The sequence below is a fragment of the Lissotriton vulgaris genome, chromosome 10 (genome assembly GCF_964263255.1).
Source record: "Lissotriton vulgaris chromosome 10, aLisVul1.2, whole genome shotgun sequence".
NCBI lineage: Eukaryota > Metazoa > Chordata > Amphibia > Caudata > Salamandridae > Lissotriton > Lissotriton vulgaris.
This window is the reverse complement of record NC_141698.1, coordinates 785,896,502-785,921,797: the sequence shown is the minus strand read 5'-3', so window position 1 is coordinate 785,921,797 and position 25,296 is coordinate 785,896,502. Positions and strand designations below refer to the sequence as shown.

General features: G+C 43.6%; 1 protein-coding gene across 1 annotated transcript in view; it reads right to left on the bottom strand.

The window, feature by feature from the left end:
* CREB5 (cAMP responsive element binding protein 5) overlaps window positions 1-24,290 on the bottom strand; it is a 1,158,307-nt gene extending 1,134,017 nt beyond the window's left edge. Inside the window, exon 1 of the mRNA XM_086941709.1 lies at window positions 24,183-24,290. The gene's annotated coding sequence lies outside the window, so the exon portion shown is untranslated. The remainder of the gene's footprint in view (window positions 1-24,182) is intronic.
* Window positions 24,291-25,296: the final 1,006 nt, after the last annotated feature.

Sequence of the window (25,296 nt, the reverse complement as noted above, 5' to 3'; positions counted from 1 at the left end):
AAACGTGCTGCCAGAATTTTTTTATAAATCTTGGAATCACTGTTAATAATCGTGATCGGCCGATATGAACCTAGTTCTTTGGGTGACTTATTTTTCTTTTGAAAAACAACTATGTTCGCTGTAGCCCAGCTATCTGGAGGGGCAATGCCTTTCTGAACATGTTGAAATAGATGCACCAAATTATTTTGAAGTACGGCACAAAAGGCTCTATAAAACTCTCCGTGAATAAAGTCTTTACCTGTGGCTTTCCCTGACTTTATACTGCTGATAGATAATCCTACCTCCTCTGCCGAGATGGGCTGATCAAGCATCTGTCTCTAGGGCATCTTCAGAGCTGAGGCCAGGTACTCCCCAATTGTGTTGGTTATTTCGCCTGTATCATTGGAATATAGTTGTTGATAAAAGCGCTGAAAAGCAGACCTTATATCAGTCAGGTCTGATTTCACACAGAGCACTGGGTCTCTTATTTCCTTAATATGCCCCACAGCAATCGATTGTCTAGTTCTAAATGCCAGGAATTGCCCCACCATCTTGTTATATTCATAGAATTTTTTGAGCCATACTATATATTTATCTGCAGCTTTTTTTACAGATATATTGATAATCATTGCTTTGGCTATTGCTATTGCCAAGAGAGCCATATCAGACCGACACCCTGAAGAGACCATGTCTAGCAATTTTATTTCTGCTTTAGCTAGATGTGCATATTGTTAGAGATGGGAATTCTGGTTGGCTAAGGCTTGCACCAACGCCAGGCAGAAACAACCATTCTAAGTCAGGGCAAGGAAGTCACCTGCCAAGATAACCCCTGCTCACGCTCTTGGTAGCTTGGCACGAACAGTCAGGCTTATGTCAGAGGCGATGTGTAAAGCATTTGCGCACGCACCCTCCAGCAACAACATCCCAGGCCCCCCACAAAAGGAACTTCACACAAGGTATATGTAAAAATAGCCTTTGTATTACAAAACACATTAGACAGTAAACACACACTTTACAATGGAGGCACGGGCAGAATTCACAGGGGATTATGTACATGGGACAGGGCCACATGGACCACTGTCACGAATAAGCACTTTTAGAACTAGAATACTTGGTAGAAATAGCACTTTGTAGGGATAACCCTTAGCACATAGAATAATTGTAGAACAAATAGAAAATAGAGCACACAACCAGTAATCACTGGTAAGAGGTAAGTACCACCTACGCAACCCTAACCACCTTAGGAGAATGTCACGCAGGGAACCGGGACCTCACTAGCAACACCTGTACTAGGAAGAACAACCCCCTAAGTATCACTATACATTTAGGGGTATAAGCATGAGAACAGTACACATGATGCATCACAACATTCAGAGGTGTGGGGGAAGAAAACACATGATGCATTAACATACATTCAGCGGTGTAAGGAAAGCAACTTTGTACATGATGCATAAAAACACAGAGGTTCCAGAACACAGGGTGGCAAAACATACAACACACAGTACATTTCCTAGCACCCTAAGAAGCACATAACTCACAACAAAGTCCAGGTTGCGCCACTGCGCCAAAAACCTAAACATAGCAGCTGCCCACTACTTGCTGGGTAGCTGAGGACAGGGACAGGGCCTAAACACTGCAGCTGGCACTAAGTGCTGCGCAGCTGGGGAAGGCCAAGTAGGGGCGAAGAAGTGCGCCTCACTCCTGAGTCCAAGAACAAGTCCCTAAAAGAAAGAAACCTAAACGGTGCAGCTGCCCACTACTTGCTGGGCAGCTGTAAAACAAATCTGCGACAGGGGCCTTCACTGGCCCCTCAGGAACAAAACTGCATCAACTGTGGGAGCCATCTGGCTCTGGGATAGAGAAGGCGCAATACGTGGGAGCCCTCTAGGCTCTAGAACATCACTTGCCCATCGTTGGAGCCCTCTAGGCTCTAAACGCACACATGTATTCCCTGGAGCACTCTGGCTCCTCCAACAAAGAACGGTCCCCCAACAGTGTAGCCCTCTGGCTCTAGGAAGAACTGAGGGGCATTGGAGCCACACAGGGATGTAAAAATAACTGGGGCCCTCAGAGTCACGGGCTCTCTAATGAAGCCTTGCCCCCAGGAGCCCACTGACTCCTTAAAGAAATAAATGCCCACAAGCCCCATCACGGGACTTTTACACAAATACGGGCCATCGCTGTTGGAGCCCGCAGGCTCAGAACGAGCATGCTGCATGTGTGAGCCCTCGGGCTCTCAAAATAACGGTGGGGGCCTCTGGAGCCATCCTGCTCCTCAAACAAACAAATGCCCCATCGTTGAGCAGCCACACTGTCAAGCGGGGGCTGCTTAAGAGCACAGGGACTCCAGCGCGTGGGGCCTCAATTTGGGGCTCTCTCCGCCCCGCCCTCCTCTCAGGCAGCTCTACTCACCGGCTGCTTCTCCGGGGTGGGGAGCAGGGTGCACCATGTACACCCGGTCCCCCATCTCGGGACCGGGACTTCGGGAGGCTGAGCCCTCATGGCTCCGGGCAGACTCCTCGGCCGGGGATCCCTCCATTACATGGGAGCCCTACAACACAGGTGCTGCGCTTTGCCGGCTGTCCGGGGGCTCTCCCTAAGTCATGGGAGCCGTAGGCGGCCATCACTCGGCCTGCTTCACTTTCCTGCCGGAGGCGGTGGGCGGGACTTCCTGCCGGATCGCAGGCCCCGCCCACGTCCTGGCCGAAGGTGCCTGACTTCCAGTTTCACAGAGCAGGGCTGCAGCGGTGATTTCTTTTGGCGGCAAGTGAAGGGTGGGCACCCTCGTTAGGCAATAAAAATGTAGAAGCGAGGTGGGCACTCGCTAAGGACGCTATAAACGGGGTGGCACCCATAATATAAATAATTAAATAAGCGGGGTGGCACACACTCAATTAGGACACCAAAAGACACGGGCAAAAGGCAGGGTAGGCTCCTGAGACTAAAATAATTAATAAGCAGGGCAGGAGTCACGGGAGAATCCCTCCCCAGGGGATTCCCCTGCAAAGGGGGCCACCAGGCAAAGGAGCACTGCGCTCCCAGGCACCAGAGGTGCATAGAAACCCCAGCCCAAAGGGAAAGAACAGCGCAGGGACAGTCCTAGGGCAAGAAAAAGTCTTCCAGTCCCCCAGGCAAGGCAGAGGGGTCACAGGAATTCCTCCAGCAATTCAAGGCATCCAGGGGCTGGGCAGGGCCCAGGGAGGCAAGCCTTCCCCAAGCAGCAGCACGCCCCTGGTAGATTCCAGTCAGAAACAAGAACATTGAACATGAGGTCACAGCCTCATTTTATACAGACAATTCCTTTGCAGGCAAGGGGCAAACCAGATACAACTGGTTCCTGAGCACTTTGTTTTTGCTCTGCCCCCCTGCCTATTCACAGGATGGGTCAGGGACATCAGACACACCACAGGGGGTGGAGCCAGCATTGTGAGGGGAAAGCCCAGCCCTATTCAGGTCCCAGGTGCACTCCTCCAGCCATCACACATGCAGACCTCCCATTCACCACTGGGGCAGACCCATCCTGACTCCTGGAGCCTGGCACACCAGCCAGCTCCAGCCAATCACAAGCCAGACACAAATTACACAAACATGCCAACTTCTAGAAGTCAACCAAAAAACTACAAAGGGGTGGCTCTGATCAGTATGGCTGAGCCGATATCCGAAAAAAACAGAGTGAAAATACCAGTACTGATAAAAGGGTAGTTAACAAATATTATAACACAGAACCTGAAGAAGTAATTCAAGACTGGGAGCTGATTAGTAGCTTTTATTATTTTGTTCAATTTTATCAAAGAGCAACTATATTCTTGGAAAACTTGTTCAAAAAGATAAACAATAATACATGCTAGGTACAAAAATAGAAAATAAGGTCCCAGGTGCACTCCTCCAGCCATCACACATGCAGACCTCCCATTCACCACTGGGGCAGACCCATCCTGACTCCTGGAGCCTGGCACACCAGCCAGCTCCAGCCAATCACAAGCCAGACACAAATTACACAAACATGCCAACTTCTAGAAGTGGCACTTCCACACTAGACACAATCGCGCCGCACACATCATTGCGCAGCATTTAATCACACGAGTCCACACATACCAAACTCGCATCTGCACTCCCCATGCATCAGGAACTACCAGGGACACACACATTCCCCATGAATTCCTATGGGAGGGCAGGCCAATCTCACACACACACTCAGAGAGCGCACGCACTTTACACTGCGCCACAGTGCTAAAGTGTGCAAAGACCAGAAATCCTTATAATTATGTAACACTAAAAGTCAAAAAGTTCAGGGGTGAACCTGCCAGAAGGGCCAAGTCCAACACATATATGTCCTCCATCAGCATTTTCTCTCTTTTTTGCCGCTCCACACTGTCTCTCAAAGTTTGACCATGAAGACTGGGCTTAAATGTATCAATACTGGCTGGAGCACTGCCATGATTATCCATTATGAACTGAGGTATCCATCCCTGGAAAGGTCTCACATACTCTATGTGGATCTAATAGGAGTGCCCTCTCTTAAGACCAGGTCCGCTCCACCTTAGGTAGCTGAGTCATTTTGATCTTGAGTATAAGTGAGTTGTGGTCTGACATAACCCTGGGAAAATTAAAAATTTGTGAGTTTGGCAGAAGTTCTTTTGATGTAAAAAAAATAATCCGGTCTGACGTGTACTTTGTTGGGGGCAGAAAGAAAAGTGAAACTAGGATCCGTTTTTATGTTTTGCCCCCAAACATCAGCCAACCCACGACTAACACTCAAATTAGCGAGAGCCCTATAAACATTTGCTTTCTAACTTGATAGGCTTTAAAATCTTGTTTAGAAAAACAGTTGGTTAAATTAATATTAAAATTCCCACAGACTATCGACGGTAGAGGCCAAAGTGCCAGCTTGTTATTTAAGCAGTTAAATTAAAATGTGTAAACAAGTCAACAACACATTACTCTTCTGAGGAACACAAAACTATTTTAAGATAACCGGCTAAATTATGTACATTGGAGCACTTATAAGATAGTAAAATACAATAAAACCTTAATAAAATCAATCTTACAGAGCAGCTTTGAAGAGTTGGTCAACATATTAACAAAAATAATCCGTTTATTTTATTTGGAGCGCACTTCATCGGCAAAAGTTAACCCAGAGCTGCCCTCAGCCTTTGCTTCCACGTACTGCTAAAGTAATGGGAAGCCACTTTAACTGCATGCAAGAATTTGGAAGCGGCTAATAGTGCACTTACCCAATTTTCATGAACACACATGAATTTTTTAACACTGCCTCTTGCCCCACCTGCCCATTAGTGTTGCACATGCAAACAGCTAAACCTAAACTTTGTATGAAGTCATCTTGCATCAAGTGGAGCAATTCTGTCTAGGAAAGTTTAAATCCTGAGCTGAACTTTTACTTCCCTATACTGCATGACCACACTGCTCTCATTCACTTACTACTTCAAATCTTGGAACAGTGTCTCTTAGCCCAAAGCTTTAGAGTTTCTGTTTCTGTATCCCCCTCCAACAGTGAATGGTGCCAGAGCTAGCAATCATTATTATGAACGCAATGCGGTCTGATCCAATAAAGCCTAATGTATGGGAAGGGATCAATGTCACAGTACAAAATATTTAGAAAACCCCCACATGGCCATTGCTAGACATTAATTGAAAAAACTCAACATACACATCAATTTAGTGTTTTCGAATATTTATCTCATTTCACATTTCATGAGCTTATTTTTTACATATATTTTCAATTTTATGTTAATCATATCCATTTGGCGCAAACATAGATATGTACAGCAAATAACACAAATCAAAATAAGTCGAACATTGCATGAAACGATTTGAAAGTTATTTAAAGATCCAGCATTTACTCGACTTAGTGAGGTATTGATAACGAGCCAAAGGAAGGCACTCTAATTAATATATTACCTCTATTTGTCACATGGGGTTGAAAGTCCATTTCCCTTATCACTTCTCTTCCAGAAGGATATCTTGGCGCTAAATAACAGATGGTGAAGCCAGTGCATTGGTGCCATGGTCTCTGGCAACTCTCTCCTGGAACACAGGTAGCGAGAGAGCTGTAAGGCGGTGACATGCTGCATGATCTCATGATGAGGGTACAGATGGTGTAGCACGCAGAGACAGAGAGTGCCGGATATGTAGCTACTCCGTCAAGTGCCCGTGTGCTTGGGAATGTGGCAGTGTCTCCGGCCTAACTGTTGTCACCTTGTTGTTTCTGAGAAGCCATTGTATGGTGGATGTGACGGTGTCTTTAGAAGCTTATCTGTGGCCCATGATATAGCCAGATTGAAAACCAAAACCACCCCTCACAAAGGCAAGCCCCACACTGCAGGAGTTTGCAGCTACAATGTGGCACAGGGCATAGTTGTGTGATTGCAGTATATACTGCTCTGAAAATAGCCCTTTAGAATGCCGCCTACCAGAAAAATGCCAGATTGGAAGAATAGCTTATACACAACGGTCCTGGCCTGGGGTATCCACTGAGCTCGGGAGTCAGTGATTGGCAGCACAAACTCATGAGGTGTCTACAGGACAAGATAATACCCAACCAGAACTCACTGTTATACCAATTTATTACGGAACCTGGGTAAATCACAAGAAACAGGCACAATGGTTCTGTGGGACTCCTACCTTTGACACGTACACTGCATCCATCAAATCGGTCACCATTGGTTAACCAATTCAACATTATGTAAGAAATGCTCACAAAGGCCACTCTTCTGTCAAAAGATGTCACATTGTATTAATATATCGTCATAATACTAGAATTATTAGACAACAGTACAGACGATGCAGGGCTTAAAAGTGCAAAGTGTGTATACGATGGTGCATGTAGGACTCCAGGGATGTGGACTTAAATAGTCCAGTAACAAAGTCCAAAACAAAGAGGAAAACTCCATATGTCATGACTAATTATTATAACTATTTAACTACAATTAATTCACTATTAAATTTAAAAAAAAGAAAAGTGAATAAAAACAAATCAATACAGCAACACTTGAAAGTCTGAGTTTATTAATCCCTTCCCTGCGGCGCAAATTTTGCTGCGGGATTTAATTAGGAGGCGCAACACCTTGTGTGCTCAGGACGGCCCCCGAATGTGCTACGTCACTCTGGGCATGTGCTGAGGACGGCCGGGGGCCGTCCAAACTCCGCCCACTAATTAATTCTCCTGCGCAGGCGCGGAATTTGCGCCGCGCTGGGGAATTAGCGGCGTTCGGATGGCCCCCGGCTATCCTGAGCACCTGCACAGCGTGATGTAGGACAGCCAGGGGCAGTCCTGAGTACACAAGGGGTTAAATGCAACTTAAATCTACATGTATTACCTTCCTTATACATATATAGCTTCCATGAACTTATGTATCTTTATATTTATTACTTTGCTTCTAATCCAGCATCTCCAATGCACTATCATACATATCACTGTATACGTCTCGTAATATATCCTCTACCTCCACTTTGACTCATCTCAAACCACATTCTACCACTCTCTCCAATACACTTCCCTATTTCTATTCCTGCTTGGGTTCCGGAGTAGCGTGCAACCCCGTCGAAAAGTGTTGCAACACCCCATCAGGGCAGCAAGCGCTATATAATTGTAAACCCTTCCCTATACTATCCCTCCACTATCCTTTTCAATCCAAAAAACAGACTAGCATGTCCACCGCTCAAATTAATTTCATATTTACCTATATTAATTCACCACTAATCCATTTTGGACTCCGGAGTAGCATTCTACTCGCCGAAAAAGCGCGTTGACGCCTTATCAGTGGTAGTAAGTGCTATCTAAATGCTATTACATTTACTGATAGTTCCAATCAATATACTGTTGAATGACGTATAAATGTCAGGACGTCAATATGTGAATGACACAACTGATGACTGTATGGCCTGGACCTTTTGCACCTCTCTGTATATATCGCGTTTTCTCTTGCAATAGCTATATCTGTCTCTAACCTCACCTAAAAATAGGTGATTCTCCCTTAATGATGGGTGAAATCGTACAATAAATGGATGCAGGGCCCAGGCGTGCAATTAATACGTGCACATCTGTTTTCTATTGGATTTGAAAGAGAATTGCTCTGCCATTGCTTTTACTCACCCTTTCATTTAAGTTACTTCAAACTACTCACCCCCCTTGAAACATGGTAACTACATCAGACTAGCCAGTTTCAAACAGAATGAAAATCGTCCGCGTTAGTTGAAATTCTTTGAGATATGTGTCTTTGCCTTATAAAGTCATGTCAAAAGTGACAGTGCATGTGGTAAAGTACTAAGATTTTGCTCAGTCACTGAAGGTTAAAAAAAATGTGTTCCTCTGTGGTAAACTGCTTCTCCAACTAACTACATAGAGAGGCCTTTGCTAAAGAGCTGAGGTTGCAGCATCCGTTCAGAGTGAACATTATCCAGGTGAGACTGACGTTTCTGGAGGCCACAATCACGACCCTTTGACGGAGTACCATCCTGACCTCCAGACAACCACAAGAAATTGATACCCTTGTGTAATTGTGTGGTTGTGATACGTAGCGTTGAAGATAATAATTTGCACCTGTGGTGTCAATGCAGTGTCTCATATTGCTGTATCTGCCGTCACATCTTATCCCATCATGCCCTCTGGGCTGGTGTTAGAATCTTTGGCACTCAAGCTAAATTGACATTTGTTACCACTCCCTGGCAATATGTCCACACGTAATGCATGCATAGGGCAATACGCCCCTCCACCCCGCACACGCACACACACACACACACACCAGCTCAGGCCACACCTTGAGGTTGCCTGGCATTGCCCTTGTGTTTATTGAAATATTTCTAAGTGAATTTGACCTTGTATTAAGAACCCCACAGACAGGTAAAACTAAATAATAGCATTAACGGCATAAATGGGGTAACTATATATACAAGTTAGGTAAACCAGTTAAGCAGAGAGTACAGTTTTCTTACCTCTTTGTTGAAAGGAAAATGCATATTTTAAAATTATATTAGGAATATAAATTAAAGTGCGGCATCTTTAATGTTCAGGAAATATTATTACACAGAGTTCTGTTTTTTGACATGGCCCTCAAAAAACTGGAAAGGTTTCTTTTTGGGATGGGAACGTTTCATAAGTGCATCTTTCGCCTCCCCCCCCCACTCCTAAAAAACACGATAAACAGGTGCAGATAACAGCCTTAAGACACCTCCCCATGCAAGTTTGTGCTCTTTGCCCTTCGAAGCAACAAATCCATTAAAGACAAGAAAATGCTGCAAAGAGGCTCTTTTAATTAGAAAGTAAATTAACTCTTTAAGGAAGGCGTAAGGCAAAATATCACTTTAAAAGTACCTGAGTCGGTTGGACTTTGCCACAGAATTGGAACTATTCCCAAAATAATAATTTGGAACACGGCTTCCGCCCAGCTCCTTGGCTCTGAGGAGACTTTAGCTCAACCTCAGACACTGCGACATTGGAAAAGGTCGTCCTTGTATTAATGTGACCCGTACAACACACACACACACATGAGGAGCGCACAAACTCCTTTCTTGGTCACAGAGCCCAGGTGCACTGTATACTCTTGACGTCATCTTCGAGGTTGCTGCCCCGTGCTATTGAAGTATTTTAAAAGGTGTTATATTTTCGTACACCCCACATTAGAGCAAGTGGTTCCTCAAAACGACTGAAATGCTCCATTGCAAAATCAACAGTGAGCCGCGATGTTGCGCTGCCGCAAGTTTATTGGAGCACTGGGACACCTGAAAATATTTCGAGCGTGCGCCTGTATTTGTTGAGATTATTGACAATTATGTGAAAAGTTGTATGTTGTTTCATTTCACACTAAACATAAAATTCATCAGTATTGGATCAGGCCTCAAACACACATAAATGCTGTGATAGTTTTATTGTGGTTTTTTTTATAGTGCTTTATTATACATACTCTCTCCAATGTGTTAGGTGCCCCATTTGTTTAAAACATATGTTGTCCTGTGAGGGCCCAGAATGAGCTTTAATTATAGTTGAAATAAAGTACCATCTGAGGGTCATTATAAGGATATTTCAAGTCAACAAGGAGTTCACTTATAAGTTCATGGAACTCTCATGTGACTTGCAATACCCTTTTAATACACAGCAGAGGGTATTTTATTCCGTATAATGATGGTCACACAATTACCCTTCTCACAAACCACTTAAATACTTGGTGTCTTGCTCTTTCATGTTCATTGCAGACATGAAGAATAAAAGTGGAATCTTTACTGCGCAATTAAACACACCAAAAAGCAGATAGTCATTTTCAAAAAAGATATTAGAACCAGTTAAACTTAAATCAGATTGAAAATGCTGTGGCTTGTGTTGAAACATGCAGAGAAAACATACAGAGATTCTATCTTTCCAACAATGACCTGGAGCTTGGGAAAAAAAGCATGTTGCCATAAATATCATACCTATCACATTTTTACAGAAAAAACTGATATCAGGAGAGGGAAAAGCCAGTTAAGGTTTTCCTTATTTAAACTGCAGCTATAATGACGCTCCTTGACCTACCTTTCACTTTGGCTGGTGGCTCTAGCACAGTGGCGGCTCACATAGAGCATGCTGTGGGGCGGTGAGGCGGGCCATGGGAAGGGCCGGGTGGGTGGTCGTAAACTCGGACATGCGATGGAACGGAGGAAAGTAATCCTCTGTTATGTCGTATATGTCTGAGTTTACTACTCCCCCACCCTGCCCCTCCCTCACCTCACCCGACCACCCGCAGCACACCCTCTGCAAGCCGCCACTGCTCTAGCAGCAGGCATTGTGATGGCAGAACTAAACTGTAACAACCTATTACAATTGAGTAGCTAAGTTATTTTCTTGTTACAGGTATCTACACTATAAAAAGGGAATTAAACGTAGCCTTTTATAAAGGGATTGCAGGCCAAAGTATTATACATTTGATAATGCAACTCTGGCTGACAAATGAAAAAGGTGGTTTGTGATACTTTTTCAGAGTGGAGGGAAGTTAGCAGTGAGGGTTGTGAGAGTTGAGAGAGGGAAGACATGATGAGCAATGCAGGTAGTTGGACTCCTGCCAGCCAATCTGTGGGTGATGGGTGCCTATCCAATGTTACTCGGTCACTGCATCGCTAGAGCAAGCTCTCGCTCAAAGTCTTGTTCAAATAGTTCATTTTCAGGAGTTTTCTGAAGAGTGAGTAAAGTGCCTGTGCTCAATACTCTTGCCTGCCTTCCCAGTGAGACCTGCCCATAAAATGTGGCAAACTAATTGAAAGACCAAGCTTATATTAATACTTGGCCCAAAATAAAGTCGCTGTGAAAAAGTTAGACAGACACATTGAATTGCCACTATGAGACAAACATTTTCAATCACCAAATATTGTTACACAGAGTTAGAGACAGGAGTGGAAGGAAACTTTTTGAACTGGATTGAGCCTCACATATTGGAGAGATATCAAGCAATATCACTCCCCCTTTTCGTTTAGAGTTTAAAAAAATAACAGGAAGTACCTCGGTGCTCTGCCTAGAGCCCTATTATTTTTAGTATAGATCTATGCATCTTACTGACTCTGATCAGATTTTATGAGATTTCCTTTGTGAATTATGCTGACGACACGCAGATAATTCTGTACCTTGACAAGAATAGCCATAACTCCGTAGCAGTACTCCAATCTTTTCTACATGAAGTGGCTAAGTGGCTTAAAAATAACTGTTTAAAATTCAATGAAGAAAGACAGAATGTTTATGCTGTTCCCCTTCTAAACTTCCCTGTTCACTCCGGCTAACTTCTGGCCTTGGTCCAACAAGGGAACCTGGAGACATCACAAGGTGTGCGTAATATTGGGGTATATGTGGATGAGAAACTATCAATGGAGGCCCATGTTAATAAAGCAGCAGCTGCAGGCTTTGACATTATAAGGAACCTGAGGAAAACAGTGTCTGCGCTATCTCACCCACCAGCGAGATTAGTAATGCAAGGCACAATTCTGGGCACAATTCTGAGTAGACTTGACTATTGTTATGCCCTTCTCCTGGGAGCCCCAGAGTACTTGATCGTGAGACCGTATATGGTCCAAATAATTGAAGCAACATTTGCTGTGAATAAATTGAGATATGACTCCTCCACAGCGACACTGAGAGAGCTAAATTGGCTACCAGTGAAAGAGAGGATTATCTTTAAATCAATGTGCATAGTCTATATGGCACTAAAGGGAACTGACCCAGTGCTGCTGCGAAGGAAATTCAGTTACTCTAGGCCACAGAGGAACAGGCCTACCGTCAGTAACGACCAATTGGGTCTCGGTATAAAAATATAGGAAAGACAGGGCGGATGAAAGGACCTTCCATATCAAGGTTGCCCAGTTGTGGAATAGGATCCCAGCATCCATCTGGGCTAGTCGAAATCTGACAAGTTTTAGAGAGGAAAAATGAAAAACTTGGCTCTTTGCCAGAAATTAGCCTTAGACCTCCAAGAACCCGCTCACGGCTCTAGCTTCAGGACTATATAGTGGGAGAGGGATAGGGCAAGACACTATAGGGCCAAGATACCTGTAATGTGAACCTCTGTGTTCTTTAAATTCCTGTCACTTACTTACTTACAATCAGTCTTATAGGTGAAATATGGCAAACTGACTCTTCTATGAATAATAAAGAAATTTGATTTTAAAGGCATTGACAGCATCTTTTAGTGGCATTGCAACTATTTCCAGAGTTGGGGTGCCATCAATGATACGTCAGTAAAATTATAGTGGTTGCACATACCACACCTATTGGACAGGTGAATGGTGGTCGAGTGAGGAACCCATTGTCCAAAGTGCATGACTAAAGCAAGGTGTGCTAGGGTACTGCCTTTTACACAGAGCACAAATGGGCACTAAATTTGCCTCAATCAAGCAGCTTTACTGCTAACCCTGGGTGGCGCATAAATGCTAAGACGTGGAAGTCGATTGTGCATATTCCTCATTTTTGCATCACACAGGTAAAGTGTCTCTTTTTTTATCCTATTAAAATCTTTGTAACAATCACAGTTCAGAGTCACACAAAAAAACGAGCTTCATTTGAACTTTTCTTACTGCTGATATATTTCGAAATATTGGTAAAATTCATTGTGTGAGCCTTTGCAGTTCGTTAAATAGTAGAAACGATTTGACATTGCTGGGCCTTTTCTTCCATACTTCCTGTACCCCAGTGACATTGTCACCAACTTCACATTAAAAAGAACCCCTTACTTTACACTCGAAGAAAAGAAAACGCCAGTGGTCAAGGTAAACAAGTAGCAGTTTTGCAGAATACATTGCATCACGCTTGACACCATACACAATGTACATGCCTCGTTATTGATCATGCCCCTTCTGACCTCCGGATATCTTGGAAGTACTGCAGTACCTCTCGCACCCCCACTTCTGCGCCCCTGCCCTTAGACCACCCACCCACTGCTAAATACCTTGCCCAGAGTTTTGGTCCATGTCCCCTGTGTGGCCTTGCAGATTAGAATCCTTCTCGAACAGCGCGTGCAGCCAAGCTTTAGGAAAGTGAACAGCACGTGCAGCCAAACGTTATGAAAGTGGCGGGGGTGGTGGTGGTGCAATAAGAATTATCCTATCAACGCTGCAGGTCGCGTTGTTTAAAGTGCAGTGTGACTGAAAAGTAAACTTGCAGCATTATTTATTGAGGCGCCGGGAAAGGCCGGCTGGCCAGACATTCGATCGCCGGTGCAGGTAATAATATCACTTACGGCCTCGGTCTGAATCGGCAAGCACGTGCGCAGGTCCGCGAGGGCAGACGCCACGAGACACTCTGAGGGCCAGCTGCAATTATTTAGCAGATTCCGGGAGGGCATCTCTACGCCTGCGAAAGGCGAGACCGGGGAAATGCAGGAGCTAGTTTCTGTTCTTGACTTGCTCGATACTCCAATGAGCTTCACAAAACTCGACACCCGGGCACCGTGCGCGTTTAACGCCCGGTGTCTCGAGCACGCCACTCTGCTCACACATAATGCACACACTTGAAGGTGGCTCTGTTCACACAGCGAGGCAACGTCTTTGCAACAAGGCCCGCGTTTGTAGATAATAGCGCGCGAGGCCTTGTGGAAATCAGTCGGAGCGTCTGATGGAGGGGATGAAATTCAAGGCGAACGGCGTTGGTTGGGACTTTAAATCACAGCGACTTGTTCGCCGCTGTGCAGGAAGGAGGCTTGAGAGGTGCGAATAAACAGGCCAGCGACGGGAAGCAATGGAGTGACAAGACAACGGAAGGCCGAGCAAACAGGGCGAAGGAGCGTGAGAGGGAACAAAATAAAGAATTGATAGAGAATGGACCGCAAGGCGCCGCAGAAAACTGGAAAGTGAAACAGCAAGTGTCTCCGCAATCTTGTAGGCCCTTCATGAAGCGAGAACAGCAGCTTCTACTGCGATGTGCCAAAGAATTCTGGTATTTTCTGGAAACATCCAGAGATGTATTGTTTCCAAGTAGGCATTGTAAACCTGGGCACAAACAAAAATAAAAGCACGAATTTCCAGTGTGATGAATTACATCTTTTTTTCTGATTCTCCGTGCACTACTTCCTCTCTTCCTAAAATAAAAAAAAAACACTGCCCCTCTTCAATGAGGTCGGATCTCCGTCGAACAGTAGACGCCATTACTGACCAAGAAAAGCAGCTGCTGGACCCTACCTGTGGGGTGACTGTCCTGGTTTTCGCATGTACAATAAAAGGCAGCAGTGCTCAGACATTTTCTAACAGTGACTACACATGCATTTGTATATAAATGAATTATAATGGAAGAAGTAAAATAACTTTAGCATTTGATGATAATAATGAGTCTGAAAACACAAAATCACTGGTTATGAAGTGCTGCACTACAAACTGCCCCTGGCAGAGGTATTCACGGTAGGAAAGATGATTAGGGAGACAATCCATGGAGCTATTGCACCAAATAGTTTTTCAGTGACTCTTTAAAGCCAGGCAATAAATAGTCTTATTCTAAGCCTAGCCAAACATCATATTGTGAGTTAACAAGTACAAACAACTGATCATTAGCAGACCACTGTCTTCTTACCATCGTCCGGCGTAGCCTCTGCCAAAAGCTTTTTCGCTCAAATCCCAAATCACTTCTCTGTTTTCTTGAATACTGCAGATGGGCAGCAAGTAAACGGCTCTTGGAAAAGTGAAACTTTCTACTTTCCGTGATTTCACTCCACCAGACCTGTGGTTTTCCCACAGTAGTAATAAGGCTCTGCTGTTTTATGATATCCAACAAGAAAAGGACCGACGGGCTAGTGGCGCTCCCAGACGGTGCTGCCGGCTTTGCGCTTCCCTTCGCACCTCCCTCCCGCTCTTTATCTAACAGGTCCTTTTAGTAATGAGACTACATTTTCCAGTGGGCATCAACTCACACAGGTTGAATTTACTGACGTGGAAAAATTGGCTAAAATCCTGCAGGACTGTCTGGCCTGCAACAGAATGAACGTTGTTGTACGTGTTGAAAGACTGCTAGCAAGCGGTTACTAGCTTGGGGCTTAATCTTTGACAGCACAGGCACCTGGCCCAGTGAGAAACCATCCACTTAAAGGGCAGCAGACTTTGCTTTTTATAGGATAAGTTTATTCCTTTATTTAAGTATACATTAGAGCTTGTGGTTTGTAAATGTCACGAGAACACCTGGATAGCAATATGAGAACATTATATAGGTGTCCTGTACTTTATTTTTATTTGATATATTTTTTCATACAGGAAAATATTTATTGAAGCTTGTAAGACAGAATATAGCACTGATGTTTATGCAATAACAGAAGGCAAACATATAATGCATGTAGTATTGAATATGCACACACACACACACGTGCGTCTAGCAGATACATTATAAAAATGAGTTTACATGTTTTACAGCAAATTTACTTTTTATTTCCCAGTAACTTACAATATAATTATATAATATAGAAGCGCTAATTTGAAATGTAACAGACCATCATTCGGTTAATTTCTGAGAACTGAGATGTACACTGCTCATTTGTTGTCATCAGAGGCCAGTTGCAAAAGCCTTTCCCTCATCAACCTGGTCAAGATAATGCAGTATTAACCTAATTCTCCATACATGCTGGAACTTCATGGTCAAGGTTTAACATCAAATCATATTTCCTAAGCCACTTTAAGAGGTCTCTAACTTAGGTCCTCACAAAAGTATACTAGAAAAGTATTACCGGCTGAATTTTTGAGTACATAATACTCAAGAGCAGTGAAACGTAGCCAACTATAAATATAGGAAATCGCAAGTTGAGATGGGAAAATGTAGGCAACAATTGTTTGGGAGAACTTTTACGTCTAACTTTGATTTGCACGACAAAGGAAACCTTGACATGAGTGAAATTTGCTTTGTGAGAGCTTTGTGTCACACAGACTGGAGGGAGTTGCCTCTGGAGGTGCGCCCATTATCGTTGTTCTGCCCGCTCCGCTAACGAGCATTCATCCAAAGACGCCCCTAATCCCCTGATGGGGGTTTTCAATGAAACTGCTAATCACATATCAATAATAACTCATAATTAATTACACTTTCCTCTGCTTCTAGGTCCCCTGTGGAGCTCCACCCTCATCTGAAATCTCACAAAAAAAGAATCTTACAGGTTTTCTAACAACTAGGTCACTATTAACTTTCCTAATTTAACCTAATATATGCGGAAAAATGCACTACTGATAGCATTTTTCTGTTGGCGTTTCTTTTTGCTGCATGGGACCGACTCGTAGCATGGTACAAATTACTAATTTATTATTGTTTAAATACTGCCTCCGGGCACTCATTGTTCTTTGTTGTACAGACAACATTCGTTTTCAGTGTCTAGCAAAGGTAACTAACAATGTACCAAGTGAAATTCCAGGAAGAGTTAAGTATACAATTCAATATATCAAATTGGACTTTTTGATTAGATAATTGATTACATCTATGTCCATGGTGATGGCATTTAATAATGATAGTCGAGGTGGAGGACAACGTGGGATGGGTGATAGAAGAGGTTGAATGTATCAAAACGGGCTCCTCCTCTATAAGGGATTACATTTTTTACGACTGACACGTTTTTTAGTACACCAAAATAACTGTTAAACAACAACTTAATAGTATTTGTAAAATGAAACACTACACATAAAGATTTTATGTAATCTAGTAAATATCCAAAGATTAGAACAAAAAAATAATTATATCAATGCAATACAAGTGACGCACTGCTCAGTACAAAGAAGTGCTACACAATAATTGTTCTTAGAATAGTCTTAAGGAATTAAATAGTTACCGTCAATAGAGTATGCAGGTGCTATGGTTTCAACCATAACAAACAACAGGGCAATGGAAGCAATGCATGAATCATCCCATCCACTGGTGATGGCTTTGGTCCACATTCCAGACCATCATTTTTTGACCCCTATGTCCATCTAGCGAGAGACCTCCCATATACAATTCAGTCTTGGTCCTGCTCCAGTAAGCACAGTCTAGCCTGAACTGCTGGGCCATGACCTCTTCAAATAAGTACATAAGCAACCCAAGACAGGTTTGTTTCAACCATAGCACAATGATGTGACGGTTACCTGCCACACTCTTGATTAGACTTTTATATACGAATCTGCTCGCATTCCTAGATAATTACATTAGCAAACCGGCTTAAAGCACAGCGCCAAAATAATTACTTCTAATGTTCTACCTAATTAGGCCTCAGACACTGGCAGGACTTTTTCTCTTTTTAGATATATCCCTTTTAGATGCTTTGAGTTTATTATGCTGCCCTGATGATTGCCCTTGGACAAATACAAATAGGTCGAAACGTCAACTATATGCAAAAGGCATACATGCATTTATTTACTGACCATAATATAAATGGACATTTTGGCCAATCCCTTGACAACCGACAAGCAATCTCTTACAGGGATAAGCATTTAACTCTTTAAGGTGGGTCTATCCATAATTATTGCATAGCGCTTTTTCCACAGAGGACTGCATCCATCATATTGTACTGATATTGTTATTTTATTGTACTAGTAATCTCCGGCTAATAAATAAAAGTCATAAAAACTGCTTGTGATATGTGTTCCCATTTTGCACATACAAATAGTTTGTTGATCAACACTTATGCTTGCAGACTAAAAGTGTGTCCTTGGTACGAAATGTAACAACGTATTGAGGAGGAGCAAGTGCTTTGATATATTAATTGCCTACCCAGGTTCCACTTCGTACTGAGTTACCATGTTGTAATTACTTGGACCAGGTTCAATGACAAGTATGTGAAGTTAGAGTACAGCTGCATGTTAGTTATAGTTTGCGACTTCTTTGCACCTTAGATCTCAGTCGTATTTAGGATTTACAAAATCGTGTTTTTTGTTGAAATTCCATTAAAATATCACTAAATTAGGCTTCTAGCACAAAATTTGATTTACGGGTATCTCACATGATATTTTTCACTAGAGCATGCACTTTGCATATAATTGGTGCACAAGAATGGGACAGATGGTTTAAGCAGAAAATACCTTACTGCAAGTCCTTTTTAATGCCCATGAGCCTCCCACTTGCTAAACAATATAGAAAATTGCTAAATGGGAAATTTCCTAAAAATGTATTTGAAAATGACATAACTTTTACCAGCATAATAAAAATTCCATCAAGGTTTAGCTTGTACGTGTTTTTAAATAGTTCCATTTTCAGAACGTTCAATAGGACTGTGTGTGGTTCAGTTAAACTCTTGATGAAAGGTCCTTCCTTTGCTTAGTTTTAGCAAGAATGTAAAAAGTCCACTGTCAGAGCTTGTACAGTATGCTTAGGCCACATACGATCCCCTTTGACCTAACGTTAACCACCAATACCAAAGCAGGCATAACTTATGCAGCACAGACATTGAAGCCTCTGACCTCAGCCGAGCCTTTGACACAATAACACAGGTAAAGCACTTTAGATGCACTCAGCACAGCACAGTTCACCATGAAATAACAACAGATTAAAAATAAACTCCAAAGGAAATAACTATAATGCAGGAGAATCATCTAATGTAAGACTGCCACACCAGTCAGCATGTAGACTACCTTTTTACCACTTTACATACACAGTAGGCCTTCCTGTCACTATTAAGTGAATTTCTCACCATTTTCAGCATGTTGTAGAAAAGGAAAAGTGAATTGCTTTCATGTACAATGTCAATATTAAATAATATGAGCCTGTTTCACAAATAAGCGAGTAATTGTGAGAACCTTGTGGCTGTAAGTACAACTTTCTTAAAGTTTCTACGTTTTTCTGGGTTCAAAAAAACCCATTCCTTGCACGTAAATATAAACAGCTAAAATTGTAGATTTCAACACATAAGCATAGCCCATTCCCAGTGGATTTTCCACTGGCAGAAATTCTGCAGGTTTTGTGTTACACTTAAAATGCTAATTAGCCCTAACTTTTTTCATTCTTTCCACATGCAAAATATACATTTAAGTCTGTAGGTCCCTTCCCCGAGGCCCCTGAACATATGGGCGGTCCGGGGACTTTCACACACAGGGTTTACACTCTTACTTCATCACGTATTATCACTAAAGGTAGAAACAATTAAATGAAGGTGAAAAGCAGTTAAGAACGTTTTTGAAAAACAAAAAAATTGCGACTTTGTAGATGATTTTTAGCACTTTCCAGACCTCACCCCCTGACATTCCTCTGTGAACACCCACATTTGCCATATTTAACCTTTAAGGTACAACTGCAGAATTTCTGTAGGTTGTGAGTCTTCGGGTTGGAAAATTCCTCAGATCCGTATTCAATAATCAAAATTTGGGAAATATGGTTTAACATACAACTTTTTCAAACATGAGTGTAATTTATGACTATGACAATAATGTGCAAATAGGCCCCAGACGTGGTGACCACATGCCGGTTAGCACAAACTCTGTAATGAGGAATCCGTATGTGGCACAAGTAATGTAACATGTATGTGGTTTTCACCATCTGCTGTGACACACAACTTCTGTTGTGTTCTACAGTAAGTTCGACAGTACCACAAAGCCATTTAAATGGAGAATGTTGCGATCACTGCAGAAAGTGAACTAGGGTATCTGGAAAACATACTTGATGCAGAATCTGAGAAACCCCACCCATCCTGCTCAATTTCACGTTTCCACATAATTTGTGTATGCGGTCAGCATATCCACAAACGTTTCCATCACGCTTTCAGCACTCTCTTAGTATTAATACCCCACCCAGTGTCCCACACTTTTCTGAATGTATTTACTCTTTTGATCTCCACCAGTGATGGTAAGATGTGTATATTTCCTATGGAAACTTTGATCTCAGTTGCTCGAACACCTCCCTGCCTGCATCGTCACTATCTGATCTCTACGTTGGCTAGCACTCGGCCTTTAACAAGTGCACACTCTTGCTTTGTGGTTCCTACATTTCTGAAGCTGCAGAGCATACCTTCCCTCTGAATATTGTCCTCCTGTGTATACGTTTCACTCCGAATAAGACCACAATCAACGAATCTGTAGCATGTTTCTATACCAGGTTTCTAAGTGAGGTTTCTAAGCTTTATGTAAATAATTCCACTTCAGAGTAAATGCATCCCATGTGGATATCTTGAAATGTGGTATGAACTAGGCCCTGTGGGCCAAGGTTTGCCGCCTTGTGTCTTCACGGTGTCATGTATTCTTCTAAGAGGGTAACAACAAAGCTGTTTGCAACACTCCAGGTGAGGCTGTACCTAAGGTGTACAGTAGTAACACGATCTCCTTTTACCCACTGGTTAGACTACTCCCTATGACGAACAATATTCATCTAGCCGCCTCCCCACCATGACCTTGTTCTTGTGGTTAACCACTTTAAGGTCAAATGATATCACATTCTCTCTCAACCCTTTTAAGTTTGATGCCCTCCAAGAATCCTGGTGTTACTCCCCATCACTTCTGACCTTTAGATGCTGCACTTTGTACTTAGTCACAGTCCGCATTACTTGTCACATGCTTACTTTTTTTAGGCTTGTCTGACTATGCAGGCTCCTTATTAAACTGCGTCTGATAGCCCTGGGGGCACTACACAGGGCACTCTTTTCTACTTAGATCGAACTCCATTTGAAAACAATAGTTGACCCTTGTCAACTGGGACTCTGGAATTATGCAGCAGTGTGCGATTGAATTAAGCTGCATGGTTGAATAATGCAGTACATTTTGGCATTATATAGCAATTTGCATGTTTAACACATATAATTATTCCTTCAAAAGAGATCTTGGTACTTTAATAATGTCTCATGAGAGATATCTCGCGAGAAAGAAAAATGTACACATTCTGAGGGTACTACTGAAAATGTTATTCACAAAAAAAAATGTTTTTTTTGCAAGGAAGCACAGTGACTCAATTTATTAACATCGTCCCTTCAGTTTCTCAGAGTGCAAAATCTGTACAACATTTATAAAAAAAAATCACTCAGCAGAAATCAATCCTGCAAGTACTCAATTCATTCTGATAAAATGTGTGCCTCTTTCATTCTGGGCATCCCAGTGGTGTTTTCAAACTTGTTCTGGAGATCAGTGTCGAGTTTATTCTATGCTCACATCATATGGACAATGAAAGAATCCTACTCTAGCAAGAAACACCTCTATGGAACAGTACTGTATGTTACATATTTATACTCTGAGAGTTGCATTCATAGAAAATAATGATTTCACTTTATTTTAATTACATAAAAATATGATCGATTTTGGGTCTTGTTGTTGACACAAACACTTCTCATAGCCTATCTTTCAAGGCGAATAGCATCATCTGGGCAACATCCTTTCGTCAATGCTTAAATGCATCAATCAAAATATGCAAAGTGATTGGTTAACTTTATCAAAGTCTTAAGAGCTGTGGTACATTCAAACCATAGCATTTAGGAAACTTTTATTCCAGTCGAGCTAAGCATGTTTTCTGTTGGATTCTGCAGAGTTTGCAGCAGATAGTGTATTATGTGGCAAATGTGACAAATCCAAATGTATGTGGAAATGCCATTGCCCTAGAAGTGCATAATTCTAGAAGCCCTGGTTATGATTCATGCAGTTCTGTGCAGCCCACGTGCCTTTCCGTCTCCCATTCCAAAGCTATTTACCTTAGTTTCAAGCCCTCCGTGTAGAGCACTTCTGGGGGCTTTAACAGAGTCAGAGTAGGTCACAGCTAGTTCTCTGTCTTTAGCTATTTCCGACTAAATATCGAAGATATGAATAGTCTGACACAAAAATATCCTGGGCAAAGCATAGATTTACTATTCTTAACTTCACATCTAGGTACTTTGAAGATGTATATATATATTGTCAAGTTACATATATGTGGATTTAGGTATTGGAAATCTATACTTACTAACCCTTTCGATATTTTGAGTTCGATTTTTTTGTCCTGGATATTCTTATATCACCATATTCCATCTTGTATATTCAGGGGGCACACCTGTGGATAATCAGCAGGTTTCAATACATGTAGTGTATCTTTCTCTTAAAAGGGTGTTCCCCGTTCTCTCTATCCCTGATGGCAGGGTGGCGGATCCCAAAGACTCACTCCACTCTCAGTTTTCTAGAGTGAGACAACACTTGCCTTTCTCCACAGCTTCAGACCCTGCTCTGTCTCTACCAAGTTAAAGAAAAGTGCATCTAAGTGGTGCTGGGTAGGAAAGCTGACACCACGCCTACGGGCTACCTACTACGCCATTAACATATTACATTTTAAATGGAATACATGCAGTAAAATAGATTTGCACGACAGGTAGCAACCTCCTGGCCCAATTGGGCTGCTGGTGTACCTATCCAGAGTTCATTCCAAGACTGCTGACAGGTCCCTGGTTTTACCTCACCTTTTTCGTATCCCGCGCTTTCCTCTGAGTCTTGCACTGCTGCAGAGTGGGGCATTGATGCCCAGAAGGAGAGGCGTCACGTGGGGCCCTGCCTCGCCATATTCAGATTGAGGCGTATGCATTTCTGTGAGATTTGGGAGTCTCCGTGAACCCTGACAACTTTTTGCAGGGAGGAGAAATAATTTTGCGTTACGTCATTGTCCTGGTACAGTCCTTTCCTCACAGAGCGGGTTGTGGGATTATAGGACCACGGGCATCTTCAATAAGGGCGCCCGTCGCGTTTGCTTTTAACAATAAGCATTAACGGGACGCTGGAAGGGGCAGTGGTCTAAGTTCAGGACACGGCGCTGTACGAGAACGGCCACTTTCTGACCCGCCGGACACGCGCCGGACCGTGGGATGCCGGCAGACTGGGTGCGTCAGTTGCTGCAAGAGCCACGCACCTCTCCTGCCAAGCAAAGGTGTGAGGTGAGCACTCTAACAAACCCACACGTGCGCTGCTATCCTAAAAGAAGTTAAACCGAAGATGCATACATATCGCAGCAGAGTGAGGACACACCTGCAGCCCGACCAAAACGAGGCATAACAGGATGCGCGCGTGCTCGGCGCAGAGCAGGTGACACTGCACAGGTTAACAGTGGAGTTATTCTAGAGAAGTGCTGCTCGGGCTATAAATTGAGTCACTGGCAGAACTAAACTGTATTTGCTGAAATTCTCGCCGATTTTGTGATTTTCCATTTTGTAAGGGAATCGCGTCCCCGTGATACATGGTATGGCATTACCCACATCCTAATCTAGCGACAACCCTCACATCTGCACGTGGCAGTAAAGCAAAAGCTCCCCCGTGCCTATTCCCTAAAGTCATAATTGCCACAGCTCCACGTGCAATTTAGGTCACAGCTCCCGTCACTGCATACACTGGGAACGTGACAGTTTCCATCGCTTGGTATCTCTTAAGGGCTACAGCTGCCATGCATGCATATAACATTGAATTAACAGCCCACAGAACTGCACACCAGGTCCAATTTGTTGTAGTAACTTTTATGTTAACTTGCACAAGGCGCTTCATACCCCACACGTCTTTCACAGAGCTGTAAATGTGTTAGTAATACCCAATCATCAGTGGTACTCCATAAATCGCGGTCCCACCTCTCATTACACACAAAAGCCACCTGTGTTCTACGCGGGTCCCGTTAAGGGTACATCAATCATTCTTACGTGATTATATTAAACTCCCAGTTGTATAACTACATATCCCGTTAAAGTTCTTATCAATCACGTTAAATAAAATCACAGGTTCCGCAGCTTTGTAACATATTAACAGCACATATCTCATCAATGTATTGAGTTTGAAAGACAGCTCTCATCACTGTAAATACAATATTAGGTGTGTGTCAGGCTGTTTACCTGTTCGTACACAGACGATGTAGCGACTCGCCCCCAGCACCCGAACACTGACCGGCTCCTCGCGCTGATGATAAAATATGCCGCGTGCACTTTCGGAACTCGTAGAACTTCCAGTGGTAGACGTGGAGATGCGCCGGGCTGCGCGCGTGGCTGGGCAGCGCTGTCACGGCTCAGGGCTGGAGGGTGGACACACCCCCTGAGGTCGCCGAGGCACCTGTGCAGCGCAGAGAAGAGTCACTCGGCTGATGTGCGTCTCATCCGGAGACAGCTCCCGGCGCGGACGGGGCTCGGAGAGGTCCTCAGCGGCAGCAGACTCCACAGGCGGCTGACATCCCGGTCTGTGTCCAACCCGCGGCAACTGGTCCAGGGTAGAACATCAGGCTATAGCCGAGGCAAGAAAGGGTTAATACGGGCATCACCATCTACCTGGTACGGAAGTGTCTCTTTAGCCAGTTTCTTGACCTTTGCATAGAAGTCTCTCTGTAAGATGCTATCCCATATGAAGAAATGGCCTGCCACTATAGACGTGTTCCTCTGCACAGGACGTTCCCTATAAAATGGAACTCCCCCTAAGTACAGAACTTCCCCTACATGCTTGCCTTATTATCCCTGTCCACGGAATTGACCTTTTAAACTTGACTTGCCCCTATAGGTTCAAGCTGCCTTTCTCTGTAAACAGGTCCGCCGCTGTGTGCTAGACGTGACTGTGCACAGATGTGATCACATATGATGAACCTGTCGGAGTGCAGACCTGTCCCATCAGCAGGACCTGTCGCTGTCCATGCAGCCCCTGCCCCGCTTCGATGCTGCCTCGGAGTCCTCCGCAGCCGGCCGCAAGTGCACAGGCAGTCCGCACACAGCCGGCACGAGCGCTGTCCAGGCGGCGGCAGCAGGCACTGTATTTTTAGGAACTTACCAAACAAGTGTAGGGAAGGAAGAGCGTAGCCCGGTGCGGAGGAACCACGTTGGACTGAGAGCAGATTACAATGCATTCTATTTAGAGACCATTACATCACCCCATGGTGACGTCACGTGGGATTCCTGAACTTCTAAATCATTGCGGTCCCAGCGCGAGGGGGCGTGGGCGATGGGCGGGCCCTGAGGGGGCGGGGCG